Source organism: Canis aureus, chromosome X (genome assembly GCF_053574225.1).
Source record: "Canis aureus isolate CA01 chromosome X, VMU_Caureus_v.1.0, whole genome shotgun sequence".
Taxonomy (NCBI): Eukaryota; Metazoa; Chordata; class Mammalia; order Carnivora; family Canidae; genus Canis; species Canis aureus.
This window is the reverse complement of record NC_135649.1, coordinates 75,939,596-75,961,681: the sequence shown is the minus strand read 5'-3', so window position 1 is coordinate 75,961,681 and position 22,086 is coordinate 75,939,596. Positions and strand designations below refer to the sequence as shown.

The window sequence follows — 22,086 nt, the reverse complement described above, 5'->3', positions numbered from 1 at the left end:
CTTCCATTCTTTTCTCAAGCCCAGTGAGTATCCTAATGATTGTTGCTTTAAATTGGCCATCAGGCATGTTACTTACATTTGTTTCACCTGGATCTCTGGCCATGACCTTACCTTGTTGTTTCATTTGGGATGAATTCTTCCATGTTGGTGCATTGTCGAAGTATCTGCCTTCTTCTCTGTGTTAGAAAAGCCCATTATATTTCCTGCTCTTGAGAGTAATGACTTCATGAAGAAGAGGTCATAGAGTGTCCAGGGCCTGACACTTCAGGGAGTCTCTCCGGTGTGTGCTGCCTTCACTCTGCTGTTGTGTTTTGGCTGCTCTGTCCTTCAGGGTGGTCTTCTGCAGAGACTCTCCTTGCCTGTAGTGGCAGAGTTTGGTCCTCGGCCGGTGTGGTGAATTTTAACTAAATGTACTCTGGTCTGCTTGCGAAATGAGACCCAATGCTATTTCGACTAGATTTGAAGCTGTGTAGAATTCTGTTCAAGGGATATGGTGTGGGTGGAGGTTTCAGCTGGTCCTCTGGGGGAAGGGGCCTGCCACACTGGGACTGAGGCAAGCTTGACCAAGAGGGGCAGTCTTGCATGACTGCAAGCGTGTGGGACTTGGTGTGAGCAGGTTAGGACACCCGCATTGGTGCTTGCACTGCTTACTGCAGGTGGTTTTGTGATTATGCTGAGGGGTAGGCATTGGAAATGTCCTGTGTCTTAAGGGGCCGATCCCTGAATGCTGCCTCTCCTTTCTGTGTAGCCCCAGGCATTCTCCAGATTGCTGTTTCCACAGTGTCTGCCCCAGTATTATTTGCCCACCTTCTCTCCAGGAGTAGGGCAGAACCCTGCCCTCAGGGTTCTGTCTCAGCCAAGCCTGGTGACTTTTAAAACTCCAGTCTTTACGCCCTGCTGTTTGAAAAACTGATGAAAATCAGCCCCTCTCCTCTCATTTTCCCTGCCAATGGCTTTGGGGAAATGTTCTCCTCTTGCATTCCATTTTGTGCTCCTCCCTTTCTCTCTCTCTCTCTCTCTCTCTCTCTGTCTCTCGCTCTCGCTCTGCTCTCGCTCTTGCTCTCTTACCCCCAATCCCCCGCTCCCCCAGCCCAATCTACAGCACCCAAGATCCATTTCTCCCCTAAACCATGTCTCTGCACTTTCTACTTTCTTCAGTGTGGCTTCCTCTCTTCCTTTAGTTGTGGAGTTTCTTCTGTCAGGCTTCAGGTTGATTTCTGGGGTATCTAGAATGATTTGATAGTTATCTAGTTGTGTTTGAGGAAAGAGATGAGCCTAAGGTAATCCTGTTCTGTTGCCATCTTCAACCTCTCCTCCATAGTATTTCCTTATACTGCTTTATTTCTTCCTTGTGACCTCAGTGGTAATAACTCCTCTTCCATTTCTGATTTTAGTATTTGGGTCTTGTTTTTTTGTTTGTTTTGTTTTGTTTTTTGTTGTTGTTAATCTCGCTGATGTCAGTTTTAGTGATCTTTTCAAAAAGCCTACTTATTTTTTTCAATTTAACAATTCATTTATTCGTACTCGTCCTTAATAGTCAGTCTTCATATCCACATTTTTATTTCATCAACAATCATCTCAGACACACCCTCTAACAGGAGTGACTTAAAATATTACGACAGGAAACTATGCCATGCTTATTGTGTTTGAGATGATACATCAGGTGCTCTCTGAACTACAAAGGGTAAAAGGAAACCCTCTCATTACAAACTGACAAAGGTAAAAGGTACAACATTTCTCACAACACATGAACCACATATTCAGAAATAGATCTGAGTTTAATACAAATGACATAATTCCTAGTCAACTACGGCTACTTTTATAACTTCATATAGATAAAGATTTAGGCTACAATGCACTATAATATTCGGTAGACTTCAGGGCCAGTATCCTTAGTACATCACAAAATACATTTTGATATCCCAAAGAAGCAAGACTTGCAAGTAGGCATTTTAAACATAACTAATCTACAGCTACAAAGTTCTACTCTTGATAGCATTTACCTTTTTGGGGAGTCTCCCAGTCTCCAAAGGATAAAGGCAGAGAGTAGAATCAGTATAACAACAACAAAAGGAATCAGTATAACATTTACACAGAAGTCCGTATTGTAAAAGCTATAAAGACTTGCAGCATAGTGGGAAGGGGCCTTCCACTCCTTCACACTGCATACAAGTTCTGTAAATTATGTGGCATATCTCTTGGTCCACTGTCTGGCTATCCTGTCATGTTCTGCTCTGTTGGTCAAATAATGAGTGGCTATGCTTCCAACCAGAGGATCCACAGGGTTGCAATCTGTCAAAAGAGAACAAATCGACAGCAAAATCTTTGAAATAGTCGAAGCAGGACTCCAGTTGTCTTTTAGGATGTCCAGACAGATGACTGCCTGACTGTTGATGTTGCAGTGATAGATTCTGGTGCAGAAAGTAACTTTCGGTGGTTTAAATGGATAATCAGATGAAAAAGTGATATCCAGAAAAAACACACCACCTTCATATACAGAACCTGGTGGACCAAGTATAGTCCATCTCCATTCATAAATGTTATCTCCTTTAGGCCCAGCACTGCAGTTAGGAGGAAGATCAAGAGATATTTCAGCTAGCTCTTTCTGAATTCTTTTAGCACTAGTGGATAACAGCAGTGGTTTTGCTAGAGAGTTTGGTGTTTTTCTTCTGCTGGGTGGCAGAAGGTTTTCTTTCTTCTTGTTCTTCAGGTTCTGGAGCGGCCGAGTCTCGCTGGTCTGCATCTGAACTACCACTGCCAGTGCTGGGGCTCTCATCATTGGACCTTTGCCTATCACTGGACATCTTGGTGAAGTTATTTCTTGGAAAACTTGGCCGCCTGCCTGGCCCGCTCACACGCCGCTACCAAGCCTACTTAGTTTTTTTAAATTTTTCTTCTCTTTGGTTGATTCTGCTCTAATATTATTACTTTCTGTAGATTTGGGTTAACATTTCCTTTTTTTTTTTTTACTTCTGTGACGATAGCTTTGGATTTTTGATTGGAGATGATTCTTTTTAAATATAAGTGGTCACAGCTATCAACTTCTGTCGTAGCACTACTTTTACTGTGTTCCATAAGATTTGGTAGATTTTGTTTTGTTTTGTTTTCTCAATATGTTTTATAAGTCCTATTTTCAATTCTTCAGTCTATCAGTTGTTGAATACTGTATTGTTTACTTTCTACGTATTTGTGAATTTCTCAGTTTTCTGTCTGCTACTGATTCATTCCATTATGGTTTAAAAAAAGGTATTTTGTATTATTTCCATCTTTTTAATTTTGTTCTGTGGCTTAATATGTGGTTTATATTGGAGAATATTGCATATGCACTTGAGTAGATTATGTATTCTGCTTTTCTATATGTTTATTAAGTCCAATTGTTCAATAGTGTTTTTTAAGTCTTCTGCTTCTTTATTGATCTTTTGTTTGGTTGTTCCATCCATTATTCAATGTGATTATTAAAGTCTCCCTTATTGTTGTGTTCTTGTCTTTTTCTCCCTTAAATTCTATCAATGTTTGCTTCATTTGTTTATTGGTTCTGATATTTGGTGCATATACATTTATTATTATATATTTCTGGTAAATTAACTCTTTTATTATATAATGTCCTTCTTTGTATTTTCTGTTGAACTTAAAGTCTGTGTTGTCTGATATTATCAGACCCCTGCTTGCTTGTGGTTCCCATTGGCATAGGATTTTTTTCATCCTTACACTTTCAGTCCGTGTTTCCTCAAATATAAAGTGAATGTTTTGTAGCCAGGATATTTTTAAGTCCCTTTTAAAAATTTTTCTTTTGTTTATTTATTCATGAGAGACACAGAGAGAGAGAGAGAGAGAGAGGGAGAGACACAGGCAGAGGGAGAAGCAGACTCCCTGTGGGGAGCCCTATGTGGGACTCGATCCCAGGATCCCAGGGCCATGACCTGAGCCAAAGGCAGACACTCAACCACTGAGGCACCCAGGTGCCCCTTTAAGTCCCTTTTAAAAAAAACAATATTATGCCCATCTGTGTTTTCTATTCAGGAGTTTAATCCACTTACATTTAAAATAATTATTGATGGTGAAATAGTTACTACTGTCATTATCTTAATTGTTTTCTATATACTTGGTATGTTTTCTGGTCCTCATTTCCTCTCTAACTGATTTCCTTTATATTTTGTTACTTTTCTAGTGTTGTTCCTTGACTCTCTTCTCATCTCCTTTTATGTGTATTCTATATACATTTTCTTTGTGGTATGAGAAATATATAAAATATCTGAAAGAACAATATATTTAAAATGAATAGAACTCAATTTCAATCACATGGAAACTGTTCTTTACAGTGCTGCCCCACCGACTTTATGTTATTGATAACACAAACTACATTTTTATATTTTATGTACTCATTACATATATTTTCAGTGCTTTCTATGGTTTTGGTTTTGAAATTATATTCCAGAATTAAACACACCAAAATTGGCATATACAAGATTCTCTATTTATTCATATATTTACTTCATCTGAAAATTTTATATTTTCATATGGCTTCATGTTTTTATCTTGTGTCCTTTTATTTCAATTTGAATTCAACATTTCTCATAAAGCAACTCTAGACTTAATGAATTCCCTCATCATTTGTTTCTCCAGGAAGGCTATAATTTCTTCATTTCTGAAGCACAGGTTTACCTATATCTGTACTCTGGGCTGAAATTTTGTTCTTTCATCTTTTAAATATATGACCTCACTGCCTCTGGCCTGCATGGTTTTTGCTTATAACTTCATAAAAGCTCCTTTGTACATGACACATCACTTTTCTCTTGCTGCTTTCAAGGCTTTCTTTTTTCATTTGACTTTCTACTATTGAAGTGTGTCTCAATATGGGTCTCTTTGGGGCGGAATGGGGGGAGGCTGGGTGGATTAGTTGGTTAAGCATCTGCCATTGGCTCAGATCATGATCCTGGGGTCCTGGGATCTAGCCCCACATCAGGTTCCTTGCTCAGTGGGGAACCTATTTCTCCCTCTCCCATCAGCTCCTGCTCTCTCTTGCTATCTCTGTGACTCTCTCTGTGTCTCAAATACAAAAATTAAATCTTTAAAAAAAACCCAAATGTTTAAAACATTGTTTAGGGATCCCTGGGTGGCTCAGCAGTTTAGCGCCTGCCTTCGGACCAGGGCATGATCCTGGAGTCCTGGGATCAAGTCCCACATCGGGCTCCCTGCATGGAGCCTGCTTCTCCCTCTGCTTGTGTCTCTGCCTCACTCTGTGTGTCTCTCATGAATAAATAAACAACAAAAAAAATTTTGTCCCTCTCTCTCCCTCCTTCCCCCCAGCTCTCTCTTTCATTTGACTGCCTAGCAAAATGTTGTCAATTTGAAAAAATTTTAATTCAAGAAACCGAGTTTTTAAAAATTTCTTCTTTTGCATTTTTTTCTCTATTTTATTTCTATCATAATATAATAGTTTTCCTTCCCTCTGCTTTCTTTATGTTGAGTTTGCTCATTTATTTTAGTTTTTTAGTGTGGATTTGGGGGGTTTGATCTGAGATTTTTATTATTTAATAATCTAGGATATCAGAGGTGTTAAATTTTTCTTAGATCTTTTTTTCTTTCCTTTTCTTATTTTATTTATTTATTTATGTATTTATTTTCTGTATATTTTTATTGGAGTTTTATTTGCCAAAATATAGCCTATCACACAGTGCTCATCCCGTCAAGTGTCCCCCCTCAGTGCCTGGCAACCAGCTACCCCATCCCCCTATCCACCTCCCCTTCCACTACCCTACGTTCCTTTCCCAGAGTTAGATGTCTCTCATGTTCTGTCATCCTCTCTGATATTTCCCACTCATTTTCTCTCCTTTCCCATTTAATCCCTTTCCCTCTTTTTGTATTTCCTGTGTGAATGAAACCATATGTTTGTCCTTCTCCGATTGACTTACTTCACTCAGCATAATACCCGCCAGTTCTATCCACGTTGAAGCAAATGGTGGGTATGCATCACTTCTAATGGCTGAAGAATATTCTATATATATATATATATATATATATATATATATATATATATATATACTACATCTTCTTTATCCATTTATCTTTCGATGGACACTGAGGTTCCATCCACAGTTTGGCTATTGTGGACATTGCTGCTATAAACATCAGGGTGCAGGTGTCCCGGCGTTTCACTGCATCTGTATCTTTGGGGTAAATTCCCAGCAGTGCAATTGCTGGGTCCTAGGGTAGTTCTATTTTTAACTCTTTGAGGAACCTCCACACAGTTTTCCAGAGTGGCTGCACCATTTCACATTCCCACCAACAGTGCAAGAGAGTTCCCCTTTCTCCACATCCTCTCCAACATTTGTTGTTTCCTGTCTTGTTAATTTTCCCCATTCTCACTCCTGTGAGGTGATACCTCATTGTGGTTTTAATTTGTATTTCCCTGATGGCAAGTGATGCGAAGCATTTTCTCATGTGCTTGTTGGCTATGTCTACGTCTTCTTTGGTGAAATTTCTGTTCATGTCTTTTGTCCATTTCAGGATTGGATTGTTTCTTTCTTTGCTGTTGAGTTTAATAAGTTCTTTATAGATCTTGGATACTGGCCCTTTATCTTGAAATGTCATTTGCAAATATCTCCTCCCATTCCGTAGGTTGTCTTTTAGTTTTGCTGACTGTTTCTTTTTGCTGCACCGAAGCTTTTAATCCTGAGTAAGTCCCAGTAGTTCATTTTTGCTTCGGTTTCCCTTGTCTTCATAGATGTATCTTGCAAGAGTTTGTGCTGTGGCTAAGTTCAAAACGGGTGCTCCCTGTGTTCTTCTCTAGGATTTTGATGGATTCTTGTCTCACATTTAGATCTTTCATCCATTTTGAGTTTATCTTCATGTCTGTTGTAGGAGATTGGTCTAGTTTCATTCTTCTGCACGTGGCTGTCCAATTTTCCCAGCACCATTTATTGCAGAGTCTGTCCTTCTTCCAGTGAATAGTCTTTCATGCTTTGACAAATATTAGATGACCAGAGTTGAGGGCCCATTTCTGGGTTCTCTATTCTGTTCATTGATCTATGCGTCTGTCTTTGTGCCAGTACCACACTGTCTTGATGATCAGAGCTTTGTATTGCAACCTGAAATCCGGCATTGTGATACCCCCGACTCTGGTTTTCTTTTTCAGTATTCCCCTGGCTATTCGGGGTTTTTTCTGATTCCACAGGAATCTTAAGATGATTTGTTCCAACATGGTATTTCGATAAGGATTTATTTGAATGTGTAAATTGCCCTGGGTAGCATTGACATTTCACATTATTAATTCTTCCAATCCAGGAGCATGGAATATTTTTCCATCTCTTTGTGTCTTCCTCAATTTCTTTCAGAAGTGTTCTGCAGTCTTTACCTCTTTGGTTAGGTTTATTCCTAGGTATCTTATGCTTTTTCGGTGCAATTGTGAATGGGATTGAGTCCTTAATTTCTCTTTCCTCATTCTCATTGTTAGTGTATAGAAATGCCACTGATTTCTGAGCATTGATTTTGTATCCTGCCACACTGCTGAATTGCTGCATGAGTCCTAGCAATCCTGGAGTGGAGTCTTTTGGGTGTTCTATGTACAGTAACATTTTATCTATGAAGAGTGAGAGTTTGACTTCTTCTTTGTCAATTTGAATGCCTTTCATTTCTTTTTGTTGTCTGATTGCTGGGCTAGGAGTTCTAGTACTATGTTGAATAGCAGTGGTGAGAGTGGACATCCCTGTCTTGTTCCTGAATGTAGGCTCCCAGTGTTTCCCCATTGAGAATGATATTTGCGGTGGGCTTTTCGTAGATGGCTTTTAAGGTGCTGAGGAACATTCCCTCTATCCCTACATTCTGAAAATTTTTAATCAGAAATGGACTGTATTTTGTCAAATGCTTTCTCTGCATCTATTGAGAGGATCATATTATGGTTCTTGTTTTTTATCTTGTTCATATGATCTGTCACGTTGATGGCTGTACGAGTGTTGAACCAGCCTTGCATCCCTGGGATAAATCCCACTTGAATAATGTTCTTAATGTACTGTTGGATCCTATTGGCTAGTATCTTGTTGAGAATTTTTGCATTTGTGTTCATCAGGGATATTGGTCTGTAATTCTTGTTTTTCGTGGGGTCTTTGTCTGGTTTTGGAATTAAGGTGATGCTGACCTCATAAAATGTGTAGGAAGTATTCCACCCCTTTCGATCTTTCGGAACAGCTTTAGTAGGATAGGTATTGTTTCTCTTTACGTGTTTGATAGAATTCCCCTGGGAAGCCATCTGGCCCTGGACTTTTGTGTCTTGGGAGGTTTTTGCTGACTGCTTCAATTTCCTGCCTGCTTATTGGCCTGCTCATGTTTTCTGTTTCTTCCTGTTCCAGTTTTGGTAGTTCGTGGTGTTCCAGAAGTGTGTCCATTTCTTCTAGTTTGAGTTGTTTCGAATTTTGTGAGGGATGCTTGTATGGCGATGTATTTCCCCCTCAGGACTGCTTTCGTTGTATCCCAATGATTTTGAACAGTTGTATCTTCACTCTCCTTAGTTTCCATAAATATTTTTAATCCTTCTCTAATTTCCTGGTTGACCCATTCATCTTTTAGCGGGATGCTCTTTAATCTCCACGTGTTTGATTTTCTTCCAAATCCCTTCTTGTGATTGAGTTCTAGTTTCAAAGCATTGTCGTCAGAAAACATGCAGGGGACAATCCCAATCTTTGGGTATTGGTTGAGACCTGATTTGTGACCCAGTATGTGGTCTATTCTTGAGAAAGTTCCGTGTGTACTTGAGAAGAATGTGTATTTGGTTGCGTCGGGATGCAAAGTTCTGTATATATCTGTGAAATCCCTGTGATCCAGTGTATCACTGAAGGCCGTTGTTTTTCTGGTGATTTTGTGCTCAGAATATCTGTCTGTTGCAGAAATTGCCTTGTTGAAGTCTCCCAGTATTAGTGTATTATTATCTAAGTATGCGTTTGCTATGGTTGTTATTTGATTGATATACTTGGCAGCTCCCACATTACGGGCATAAATATTGATGATTGTTAGGTCCCCTTTTTGGATAGATACTTTAAGTATGATATAGTGTCCCTCTTCATCTCTTACTACAGTCTTTGGGATAAACTTTCATTTACCTGAAATGAGGATTGCTACCCCAGCTTTCTTTTGAGGACCATTTGAATGGTCAATGGTTCTCCAACCTTTCATTTTCAGGCTGGAGTTGTCCTTAGGTCTAAAATGAATCTGTTGTGGATAGCCAATAGATGGGTCTAGCTGTTTTGTCCAGTCTGAAACCCTGCATTTTCGATGGGATCATTTAACCCATTCATGTTCAGAGTGAGTATTGAAAAACATGAATTTAGTGTCACTGTAATAACTATTCAGTCCCTGTTTTTGTAGATTATTTTTTCGTGCTTCCTCTTTCTTTTACAGGGTCCTCCTTAATATTTCTTACAGAGCTGGTTTGGTGGTCACATATTTTTTTCAGTTCCTGCCTATCTTCGAAGCTCTTTATCTCTCCTTCTATTCTGAATGAGATCCTTGCTGCATAGAGTCTTCTTGGCTGCATGTTCTTCTCATTTCGGACCCTGAGTATATCCTGCCAGTGCTTTCTGGCCTGCCAGGACTCTGTGGATAGGTCTGATGTTAATATAATAGTTCTCCCCATATAAGTTAGGGATCTCTTGTCTCTTGCTACCTTAGGATTTTCTCTTTATCTTTGGAATTTGCCAGTTTCACTATTAAATGGTGAGGTGTTGAATGGTTTTTATTGAATTGGGGGGGGGGACTTCTCTATCTCCTGGATCTGAATGCCTATTTCCCATCCCAAGTTAGGAATGTTCTCAGCTATGATTTGTTCAAATATGCTTTCTGGCCCTCTGGCCCTCTCGGCGCCCTCTGCAACCCCAATTAAATGTAGATTTTTCCTTCTGAGGCTGTCATTTATTTCCCTTAAGCTTTCCTCATGGTCTTTTCATTGTTTTCTCTTTTTTCCTCAGCTTTCTTCTTTGCCATGGACTTGTCTTCTATGTTGCTCACCCTTTCTTCTACCTCATTAACCTTCGTCTTTAGGACCCCCAGTTAGGATCTGGTCTCATTTAATTGATTCTTAATTTTGGCCTGATCGGATCTAAATTCTGCAGTCATGAAGTTTCTTGAATCCTTTATGCATTGTTCCAGAGTCACCAGTAGCTTTATATTCATGTTTCTGAATAGCTTTCTGACATCGAATTGTAATCCAAATTCTGTAACTCTGTTGAAAAGAGTACTGGTTCTGATTCTTTCTTTTGAGGTGAGTTCTTCTTTCTCGTCTTTGCTCAGTGTAGAGTGGATATATGAGCGGGCTGAGTCAAGAATATCAACCACTTCCTATGTAAATTTCACGCTAGATGATTCTGCTGAGGTCAGAGACCAGATATTGAAAACAGAAATCAGAATGAAATAAAACCAAAGGATCAATAAAGTGAAAAACAAATTTTAAAACACAGTGGTAAAAAAATAAAAGGCAAAGAATCCCAAAGAGCAAGAGGGAAAAAAAGAAAAAAGAAAAAAAAAGTGGAAGAAAAAAAAAGAGGGGGTTACTGGGAGATGGTGGTGGTGATGAAGTTGTAGTGGAGGGAAAATGTAGTCAACCTGAGGGATTTTAGAGGGTAATCCTCTTGTTTCTGAGTATATGAAGTTCTCTATGGTAGAAGTTGCTAAGTTCCAAATCCATATAAACCAGAAATACTTGTGGAGGACCCCAACATTGACCACCAAAACATAAAAGAGATAAAAGATGGGCCAGAATGAGAATTAGAAGTCTCACAGAATGAACCAGCATGGTATACCACTTGGTTCTGGGTGAATGCCGGTCATGTTTTAGAAGGTATTGACTTCTGCCATTTTAGAACCAAATGAGTCAGAGAAAACAAAAAATATAAAACAAATATATCTTGTGTATGTCCCAAAATTAAGTTCAATATGTTGAGGGGAATCTAGAAGTGGAAAATATATCTAGGACCTGTAATTATAGAAGTATGGAAGTCAAGAAGGAAGAATCTTAAAAATGAAGAGGTGGTAAAATATTGTAGTTAAGGTGGGAAAAGAGTAAAAAAAATTGGAAATTTCCAGTCTGATATAAAAACGAATTGTACTGGAAAAAGGAAGAAAAAAAATAGAAAGGGTACCCTCTGGTTCCATATACTGTAAATCCCTGAACTTGTCTTGGAATTTTCCAGGGCTGCTTGGTCAAGAACTTCCTCTTCCCCTGTCCTTCCAGCTGGTCTTCTGGGGGAGGGGCCTGCTGTGCTGATTCTCAGGTGTCTGCACCTGGGGGAGCTGCCACGCCCCCTGCAGGTGCTGGGCTCAGTGGGCACTGTTTACCCTGTGAGTCCTCTGTTCCCTGGTGGCCATGTCTCTCCCAGGCACAGGGTGATACCAGGAGGAACAACCATACTGCCAGCGGCCAGGTCTCCACCTCTGGAGTCATCTCCCCCCCCCCCGCCAGTAACTACTGTAGTCTCGCAGTCCACACTGGCCTAGGTGCTCCTGGGCCAACATGGGTGCACTGATCTGCACAGCTTGGGTGGCGGCCAGTGGCAGAAGAGTCCTCGCTGTCCTGTGCCCTCCCCGCTTCCGCCTGTCCTGCGGGGAACTCAGGATCCTGGGCTGTGTCTGCTCGGCTCCCTGGGACCCGGACCCTGTGCTGCTGGAATCGCGCTCCCTGGATGCGCAGCTCTGGAAGGCAGCAGGGTGCAGACGCCTCTACCCAGAGCCACTGCAAGACTGATCAACTTCTCCCGGATGCCCCGCCAGGTGCATGCCCCAGCCCTTTACTTAGATTGGCCCACAGACTGGGGTGCACTTTACTCTGGGGCACACTTCCTCTATTAGTTACTAGGAAACTGGAGGCTCCACTGTCCCTCCTGCGATTCTGCTCGATTTCCCTGCTAAGCGCCTTTCGGTCTGTGAAGAATCCCGTGCCCATCTTTTAAAGCTCCTGCTTCTCTTCTGCATGTGGATGTCCAATTTTCCCAGCACCATTTATTGAAGAAACTGTCTTTTTTCCAGTGGATAGTCTTTCCTCCTTTGTCGAATATTAGTTGACCATAAAGTTGAGGGTCCACTTCTGGATTCACTATTCTGTTGCATTGATCTATGTGTCTTGTTTTTGTGCCAGTACCACACTGTCTTGATGACCACAGCTTTGTAGTACAACCTGAAATCTGGCATTGTGATGCCCACAGCTATGGTTTTCTTTGTTAATATTCCCCTGGCTATTCGGGGTCTTTTCTGATTCCACACAAATCTTAAGATAATTTGGTCCAACTCTCTGAAGAAAGTCCATGGGATTTTGATAGGGATTGCATTAAATGTGCAAATTGCCCTGGGTAACATTGACATTTTCACAATATTAATTCTTCCAATCCATGAGCATGGAATATTTTTCCATCTCTTACACCATACACAAAGATAAACTCAAAATGGATGAAAGATCTAAATGTGAGACAAGATTCCATCTAGAATTCTAGAGGAGAGCACAGGCAACACCCTTTTTGAACTTGGCCACAGCAACTTCTTGCAAGATACATCCATGAAGGCAAGAGAAACAATAGCAAAAATGAACTATTGGGACTTCATCAAGATAAGAAGCTTTTGCACAGCAAAAGGAAGAGTCAACAAAACTCAAAGACAACCTACAGAATGGGAGGAGATATTTTCAAATGACATATCACATAAAGGACTAGATTCCAAGATCTATAAGGAACTTATTAAACTCAACAGCAAAGAAACAAACAATCCAATCCTGAAATGGGCAAAAGACATGAACAGAAATCTCACAGAGGAAGACATATGCATGGCCAACAAGCACATGAGAAAATGTTCCGCATCCCTGGCCATCAGGGAAATACAAACCAAACCACAATGAGATACCACCTCACACCAGTGAGAATGGGGAAAATTAACAAGGCAGGAAACCACAAATGTTGGAGAGGATGTGGAGAAAGGGGAACCCTCTTGCACTGTTGGTGGGAATGTGAACTGGTGCAGCCACTCTGGAAAACTGTGTGGAGGTTCTTCAAACAGTTAAAAATAGATCTGCCCTACAACCCAGCAATTGCACTGCTGGGGATTTACCCCAAATATACAGATGCATTGAATTGCCGGGACACCTTCACCCTGATGTTTAATAGCAGCAATGTCCACAACAGCCAAACTGTGGAAGGAGCCTCGGTGTCCATGGAAACATGAATGGATAAAGAAGATGTGGTATATGTATACAATGGAATATTACTCAGCCATTAGAAACGAGAAATACCCACCATTTGCTTCGACGTGGATGGAACTGGAGGGTATTATGCTTAGTGAAATAGGTCTATTGGAGAGGAACAAACTTTATATGGTCTCATTCATTTGGGGAATATAAAAAATAGTGAAAGGGAATAAAGGGGGAAAGGAGAAAAAATGAGTGGGAAATATCAGAAAGGGAGACAGACCATGAGAGACTCCTAACTCTGGGAAACGAACAAGGGGTGGTGGAAAGGGAGGAGGGTGGGGGTGACTGGGTGGCAGGCACTGAGGGGGCACTTGATGGGAGGAGCCCTGGGTTTTATGCCGTATGTTGGCAAATTGATATCCAATTCAAAAAAATATGTAAAAAAAAAAAAAAATAAAGACCTCTGTCCTTGGAAAAAAGTAAATAAGTAAAGTTCCTGCTTCTCCAGGACTGGCCTTTCCTGTCCCGGAGGCTTTCACTACCAGGCTTTTGCCTGGGTCCTCGTGGGGCCCCTCCGCCACTTGATTCTTTTTTATTTTAGTTTTTCTGCCTTCCTACCTTGTTAGAAGTGAAAACCCTTCTCTCTGTAGCATTCTGGTTCTTCTCTCTTTAAATCTCAGGTCGAATTTGTACGTTTTCAGGATGGTTTGAAAATAATATAGGTAATTTGGTGGGGCCAAGTGAATTGAGGACCCTGACTCCTCCGTCATGTTCTTAGCTCCAATTTTTTCTTAGTTCTGCTTTTTGTGCATTTTGTAAGTTTTAGTTTGTTGCATTTTTTTTCACCTCAAAATATTTTGTAGATATCCCTGTGATTTCTTCTTAATCCCACTGGTCCATGAAATGTGTTTTTTGAGGCACCTGGAGTGCATAGTCAGTTAAATGTCAGACTTCTTGGTTTTGGCTCCGGTCCTATTCTCAGGGTCCTGAATTGAGCCCTGTGTCGGGCTCTGCACTCAGCACAGACTCTGCTTAAGTTTCCCTCTCCCTCTCCCTTTGCTCCTCCCCCCCATGTTCACGTGCCTGTGCTTTATCTCAAATAAATAAATAAATCTTTTTAAAAATGTTTAAAAGATCTCACTCTAAGTACATGGAATGTAATTCCATGCACATTCTATGATTTCAAGAATTTTAAATTTATTGGTAATTGTTTTGTGTCCTAATGTGTATCCTGTCCTTCAGAGTGTTTTATGGGCCCTGGTGAAATATGTCTATTTCAACCTTTTGCTGTTTTGGTTTTGGCTTCATCTGTTCTGGAGCTCTGTGGCTAAGTGCTTATATGTTTATAATTATATTTTTTGAGGGATTGCCCTTTTTATTATTATATAATTACTTTTTTCCTCTTTTATAGCCTATTTTCTATTTGCATCTGTATACTAGCCCAGCTCTCTTTAGTTTACTGTTAGCATGGAATATTTTCCATTCTTATAGTTGCTTTTTTTTCATTCTTATAGTTTCAACCAATTTGTGTCTTTGAATGTAAAGTGAGCTTCTGTTGAACCGTATATTTTTAAATTCATTCCATCAATGTCTGTGTTTCATTTGGAGATTTTGAAACCCATTTACATTTAATGTTATTACTGCTATGATGGAATTTAATCCTGCCACTCTGCTTTTTGTTGTCTTTATGTCGTATATCTTTTTCTTTCTATGTCCCTCTATTGCCAACTTTTTGTAAGTAGATATTTTCTCTTGTGTCTTTTTAATTCCATTGTCCCTTCCTTTATATAGATTCTTAAGTTTTTGTTTAAATTCCAGTGAGTGAATACAGTGTAATATTAGTTTAACATAGTGTTTCACCATTTCAAGTGTACTCTTTAATCCTCATCACCTGTTTACCCTATCTGCCCGCCCCCCCACCTTCCATTCTGGTAACCATCGGTTTGTTCTCCTTAGTTAAGAGTCTGTTTCTTGGTTTACCTCTCTTTCTCTCGCTCCTCCCCCCCCCCGCTTGATCATTTATTTTGTTTCATAAATTCCACACACGAGTGAAATAATCTGGTATTTGTCTTTCTCTGACTTATTTCACTTAGCATAACACTCTCTAGCTCAATCCATTTGAGCGACATGGATGGATTCGTTTTTATGGCTAAGCAGTATTTGATTGCATGAGCATACCATATCTTTATCCACCTATCAGTCAAAGGACACTTGGGCTGTTTCCATAATTTGGCCATTGTAAATAATGCTGCGATAAGCATTGTGGTGTGTGTATCCATTTGAATTAATAGTATTGTATTATTTGAGCACCTAGTAGTGCAATTGCTGGAAGGTAGGGTAGATCTGTTTTTAACTTTTTGAGGAATTCCATACTATTTCCAGAGAAGCTGCACTATGTTGCATTCCCATCAACAGTGCAAGAGGCTAGTCCTTTCTTCACATCCTTGCTACCACCAATTGTTTCTTGTCTTGTCGATTTTAGCCAATCTGACAGTGTGAGATGATATCTCATTGTAATTTTGATTGGCATTTCTGTGATGATCAGTAATGTTGAGCATCTTTTCATGTGTTTGTTGGCTATCTGTATGTCTACCTTGGAAAAGTGTCTATTCATGTCTTCTGCCCATTTTTTATTATTTATTTATTTATTTATTTATTTATTAATAATAAATTTATGTTTTATTGGTGTTCAATTTACCAACATAGAGAATAACACCCAGTGCTCATCCCGTCAAGTGCCCCCCTCAGTGCCCATCACCCATTCACCCCTATCCCCCACCCTCCTCCCCTTCCACCACCCCTAGTTTGTTTCCCAGAGTTAGGAGTCTTTATGTTCTGTCCCCCTTTCTGATATTTCCCACACATTTCTTCTCCCTTCCCTTATATTCTCTTTCACTATTGAATGAGAACATACATGAATGAGAACATACAATGTTTGTCTTTCTGCCCATTTTTGAATCAGATTACTTATTTTTTTGGGACTTGAATTTTATAAGATCTATATAGATTTTGGATTCTTTATAGATTTTGGATCAGATATGTCATTTCCAAATATCTTCTCCTATCCTGTAAGTTATGTTTTAGTTTCCTTGATTGTTTTCTTTGCTGTGTAGAAGCTTTTTTTCTTTAATGAAAACCCAACAGTTAATCTTTCTTTTTGTTTCCCTAGCCTCAGGAGACATATCTAGAAAGAACTTGCTAAAGCCAATGTTAAAGAAGTTACTACTTATGTTCTCCTCTAGGATTTTTATGATTTCAGGGGTCACATTTGAGTCTTTAATACATTGTGAATTCATTTTTGCATACAATATAAGAAAGTGGTCCAGTTTAATTCTTTTATATGCTGCTGTCCAGGTTTCCCAACACCATTTGTTGAGGAGACTGTCATTTTCCCATTGGATATACTTTCCTGTTTTGTCAAAAGTTGGCCATATAGTGTGGGTTCATTTCTCAGTTTTCTATTTTGTTTTATTATTCTATGCATCAATTTTTATGCCAGTACCACACTGTCTCGATCACTACAACTTTTAGTTTTTTATAGAACTTGAAGTACACAATTGGGACGCCTCTAGCTTTGGTTTTCTTTTTCAAGGTTGCTTTAGCTATTTGGGGTCTTTTGGTGTACTGTACAAATTTTACGGTTCTTTCCTTCCTCTAGCTGTGTGAAAAATGTTTTTATTTTGATGGCAATATAATTAAATTTATAGATTGCTTCGGGTTGTATAGACATTTTTACGATACTTGTTCTTCCAGTGCATGAGCAAGAAATGTCTTCCCAATTCCTCATATCACCTTCAATTTCTTTCATCAGTGTTTTATCGTTTTCAGAGTACAGGTCTTCCATGTCTTTGATTAGGTTTAACCCTAGGTATCTTATGGGTTTTGGTGCAATTATAGATGGGAACAATTCCTTAATTTCTCTTTCTGCTGCTTCGTTATTGGTATATAGAAATACAATAGATTGCTGTACATTGATTTTGTATCCTACAACTTTACTGAATTTGTGAATCAGAGCTAACATTTTTTTTTTGGTGGAATCTGTTGAGTTTTCTATGTAGAATATCTTGTCTGCAAAGAGTGAAAGTTTGATTTTGTCCTTGCTGATTTAGATGGCTTTTATTATTTCTGTTGGATGATTGCTGAGGGTTGGACTTCCGGTACTACGTTATAAAACAGTGGTGAGAGTGGACATCCCGTCTTCTTCCTGACCATAGAGGGAAAGTTCTCAGCTTTTCCCCATTGAGAATGATACTAGCTGTGGGATTTTTCACATATGGACTTCATGATTTTGAGGTATTTTCTTTCTATGCCCAGTGTGTTGGTGGTTATTATTATTTTTTTTAATCAAGAATGGATGTTGTACTTTGTCAAGTGCTTTTTCTGCATTCACTGAGAGGATCATATGGTTCTTCTTCCTTTTATTAATATGGTGTATCACATTGATTGGTTTGTGAATGTTTAGCCCACCTGGCAATTCAGGAATAAATCCTAGTTGATCATCATGAATGATTCTTTTAATGAACTGTTGGATTCTATCAGCTGGTATCATGTAGAGAATCTTTGCATTCTTGTTTACCAGGGATATTAGCCTGCATTTCTCTTTTTAACGGGTTCTGTGTCTGTCTTTTGTAACAAGGTAATGCTGGCCTCATAGAATGAGTTTGGAAGTTTTCCCTCCATTTATATTTTTTGAAATAGTTTGAGAAGAATAGGTATTATCTCTTCTGTATGTATGTATGTATGTATGTATTTTGATCATCTGGTTTTTATTTCCAGGCAATCTTGTTACTTCTCATTTATCTCACAATTTGCATGGCTGGGTGCTTATGCACCTCATCAACAGAAGGTCTCCATGGAATTGAGCATGATTGCCTACATGGTCAGAAAACCCATCAATCCCACTCAAGAGGCAGATGATGAAAGTGGCTGCACTCTTCCCTCCCAAGTAACTCAGACTGAATTCAGGCTGGACAGGCCTGCAGAAGGTAGCATGAGAGAAAGTAAAAATTTGACACCTGTCTGTCACGTTGTAGAAGGAGACCTCACCAGAATCATAGTCCAAGAAAATCCCCACCCACTGGAGAGGGGTCCACTGGGGGAGGGAAGTCCCTGGGGAGGTAAGAGCCCAGTATTCTTTCCCATACCACAAAGACACTGTCCAGAATCCATTCTGGGTGGATAAAATTACTCTACCTTTTCTGCACACTGAGTTTTCACATACATCAAGGTCTGCTTGCCTTATCTCTCATCTCTACCTCCCAATGGTGTCTCCCAGCGACAATCTTGGAGCACCAAAGACGCAGGGAAACAGATTTAACAGCTCTGGGTTGTTGGGCAGGTCCTGCTAGAAGTAACTATGCCAAACGTACATGCTGCAGGAAAGGATTCAGGTGGGGTAGGCTGTGTCTGGGTCTAGAGTCATACCTACTGAGTATGATTGAGCCTCTCTCAATTTTTGAATTTTCCCCATATTGGCTGAATTTTTCCTGTGAACTGCTTCAGATTTTCAGGCAAGAAGAGACGGTTTGGGGTGAAAATGTGGCTTTTTTTCCTTCCTGCAGATCTATTAGTGTGATCGAAGGATCAGGGATCCTGATTGTTTCACGTATGTTCAATGTGTCCCTGATGTTCTGCAGGAGCTCCCTGGTAGGCTGCTGCTGCTTCTCTTCCAGCTGGGTGATCAGGCTACTCGGGTGGGAGACATTGCAGGAGATCTGGTGTTGACACCATTGATGCTGTTGTAGGTAGCTAAATCTAGCTCCTCAAGGTGGGCCAGGAGATGATACTCATGATCCTTTAAGGAGTGAGAGAGCTGCTCAAACTTCCAGACGATCTTCTCCCTCTCCATCTGGTTCAGGCTCAAGAGTTCAGCTCGTGTCTGCTCCCCCTGTGCCCAGAACCTCTTCTTTAAGTCTTTCCGTCTTTCCAGGTGGTCCAGCTGGTTCTGGATTTGCTCCTTGAAGTCCTCCACTGCCTTCTTGAGCGGCAGCATGCTATGGCCAATGTGCTTGCAGAAGCAGCCACACACCACACAGATGGGCACATGGTCCGCCTCACAATACACCTTCAGGGACTTGTGGTGCTTCTCCCACACCCCCATCTCGGCCAGGGCCCCCAATGACCACAAGGTGCACATCTGTTTCACTAGCTGTGTTATGTTGGCCGGGTGCCAATTGGGTCTCATGTGACGCTGCAGGAAGATCTCCTGGCGCTGTGGGCATCACCTGTCGGTCTCCATCTCGCCCTAGCAATGGGTGAGGCATGCACAACAGTTGTTGCACCTGCAGTCAAGCCTCATGGGGTTGGCAAAGTACTGCAGACACATTGGACAGGTAGACTTCTGCACACCCTCCTGATTGCCCCTTCCTGGCAGCCTTGCAAGTTGGGCAGGCAGAGGGCTGCACCTCTGCCTGGATCTCAAATGCATGCACTGGCCCCAACTGTTGCTGGTCATCCCTGTGCAAGTGCCCTGCTGAGTGAGCATGAATTCTTGTCTCCCAGCAGAGTCCTGTGACTGTACCAGGGGGCTGCCAAGGTGGGCTTCCTGTGGGACTGGGACAGTCATTGTTCGGATCCCTGTAACTCCCCTTTAAATGTTTGGTAGAGGGACATCTGGGTGGCTCAGTTGTTGGGCATCTGCCTTCGGCTCAGGGTGTGGTCCCAGAATCCCGGGATTGAGCCTCACATTGGGCTCCCCCGCGGGAAGCCTGCTTCTCCCACTGCCTATGTCTCTGCCTCTCTCTCTTTGTCTCTCAGGAATAAATAAATAAAATCTTTAAAACAAAAATAAATGTTTGGTAGAATTCAGCTGTGATCATCTGGCCCTGCACTTTTGTCTCTTGGTTGATGTTTGATTACTGTTTCTATCTATCTATCGTCTATCCATTTATTAATTTTTGCTTGTTCTGGATCTGTTCAAGTTTTCTTCCTGTTTTAGTTCTGCTAGTTTAGAAGATTCTAGGAATGTATCCATTTCTTGAGATTTCCCAATTTGTTGCCATTTAATTTTTCATAATATTCTCTTATAATTGTTTGTATTTCTGTGGTGTTGGTTGTGATTCCTCCTCTCTCACTCATGATTTTATTTATTTGGATTATTTTTTATATATGACTTTTTTGAAAGTTTTATTTATTTATTCATGAGAGATACAGAAAGAGAGGCAGAGACATAGGCAGAGGGAGAAGCAGGCTCCCTGCTAATAGCCTCATGTGGGACTCGATCCCGGAACCCCGGGATCATGCCCTGGGCCGAAGGCAGATGCTCAACCATTGAGCCATCCTGGCTTCCTTATTTAGATTTTCCCTCTTTTGATGAATCTGGCTAGGAGTTTATCAATTTTTTTAGTATTTTTCAAAATCCACCTCCTGGCCTCATGGATCTGCTTTACTGCGTGTGTCTGTGTGTGTGTGTGTTTCTCTATCACGTATTTCTTCTCTAATCTTTATTATTTCCTTTCTTCTGCTGACTTTAGGTTTCATTTGTTGTTCCTTCCCTATCTCCTTTAGGTATCAGTTTATGTTTTTATTTGAGATTTTTCTTGCTTCCTGAGGTAAGCCTTTATTGCTATATAGTTGCCTCTTAGGGCTGCCTTTACTGCGTCACAAAGGTTTCTAAGTATTGTGTTTTCATTTTCACTTGTTTCCATGTATTTTTATTTATTTATTTAATTTCCTTATTGATCCTTTCATGCTTTAGTAGATTGCTTTTTAGTCTCCATGTATCTGTGGTCTTTCCAATAATTTTCTTGTGATGGAATTCAAGTTCATAGTATTGTGATGAGAAAATATGCATGGTATGATCTCAATCTTTTTGTACTTGTTGAGGACTGATATGTAACCTGATACATGATCTATTCTGGAGAATGTCCTATGAGCAATCAAAAAGAATGTGTATTCTGCTGCTATGTGATGGGATGTTCTGACTACATATATTAAGTTCATCTGGTCCAGTGCGTCATTCAAAGCCATTATTTCCTTATTGGTTTTCTGCTTAGATGACCTGCCCATTGTTGTAAGTGGGATGTTAAAGTCCCCTACTTTTATTGTATTATTATCAATGACTTTATGTTTCTTATTACTTGTTTTATTCATTTGAGTATTCCCAAGTTTGCAGCATAAATATTTGCAATTGTTAGATCTTCTTGTTGAATGGACCCCTTTATTATGATGTAGTATCCTTCTGCATCTCTTCTTATGCCTTTGGCTTAAAATCTAGTTTCTCTGATATTCCCCATTGTTACTTGGTCTTTCTTTTGACAACCATTTGCATGGTAAGTATTTCTCCATCTCTAGTTTTCAGTGTACTGGTGATTTTAGGTCTGAAATGATTTTCTTGTAGGCAGCATATAAATGGGTCTTGTGTTTCTTTCTTTTTTTTTTTTCATCCATTCTGACACACTATGTCTTTTGATTGAATTATTTTGTCCATTTTCATTCAGCATAATTATGGCTCGATATGAATGTACTGCCATTTAATACTTTTTTGGTCATCGTTTCCGGAGATATTCTATGTTCCTTTCTAGTCTTTGTCAGTTTTGGTCTTTCCTTCCCACTCGAAGAGTCCTCTTTAATATTTCTTGCAGGGTTGGTTTAGTGGTCACAAATGCCTTTAGTTTTTGTTTGCCTGGGAAACTCTTTATCTCTCCTTCAATTCTGAATGATAATCCTACTGGATATTCTTGGGTGCATAGTTTTTTTTCTATTCAGCCTGTTGATCATATCATGCCACTTCTTTCTGCCCTGCCATGTTTCCGTGGAAAGATCTGCTGTTAGATTATTTGTCTTCCCTTGTAAGTTAAGGACTTGTTTTTTTGTCTTGCTGTGTTTAAGATTTTTGCATTATCTCTATAGTTTACAAAATTTAACTGTGTTATGTCTTGATGTTGATCTGCTTTTGTTGATTTTGATGTGAGTTTTCTGTGGCTCCTGTA

At 40.1% G+C, this 22,086-nt stretch overlaps 1 long non-coding RNA gene and 2 pseudogenes across 1 annotated transcript in view; all 3 read right to left on the bottom strand.

The window, feature by feature from the left end:
* LOC144307969 (uncharacterized) overlaps positions 1-22,086 on the bottom strand; it is a 47,522-nt gene that overhangs the window by 13,397 nt on the left and 12,039 nt on the right. The gene's annotated exons all lie outside the window — the stretch shown is intronic.
* Positions 1,536-2,804, bottom strand: LOC144307565 (ubiquitin-conjugating enzyme E2 E3 pseudogene; annotated as a pseudogene).
* LOC144308256 (zinc finger protein RFP pseudogene) lies at positions 17,958-19,721 on the bottom strand (annotated as a pseudogene).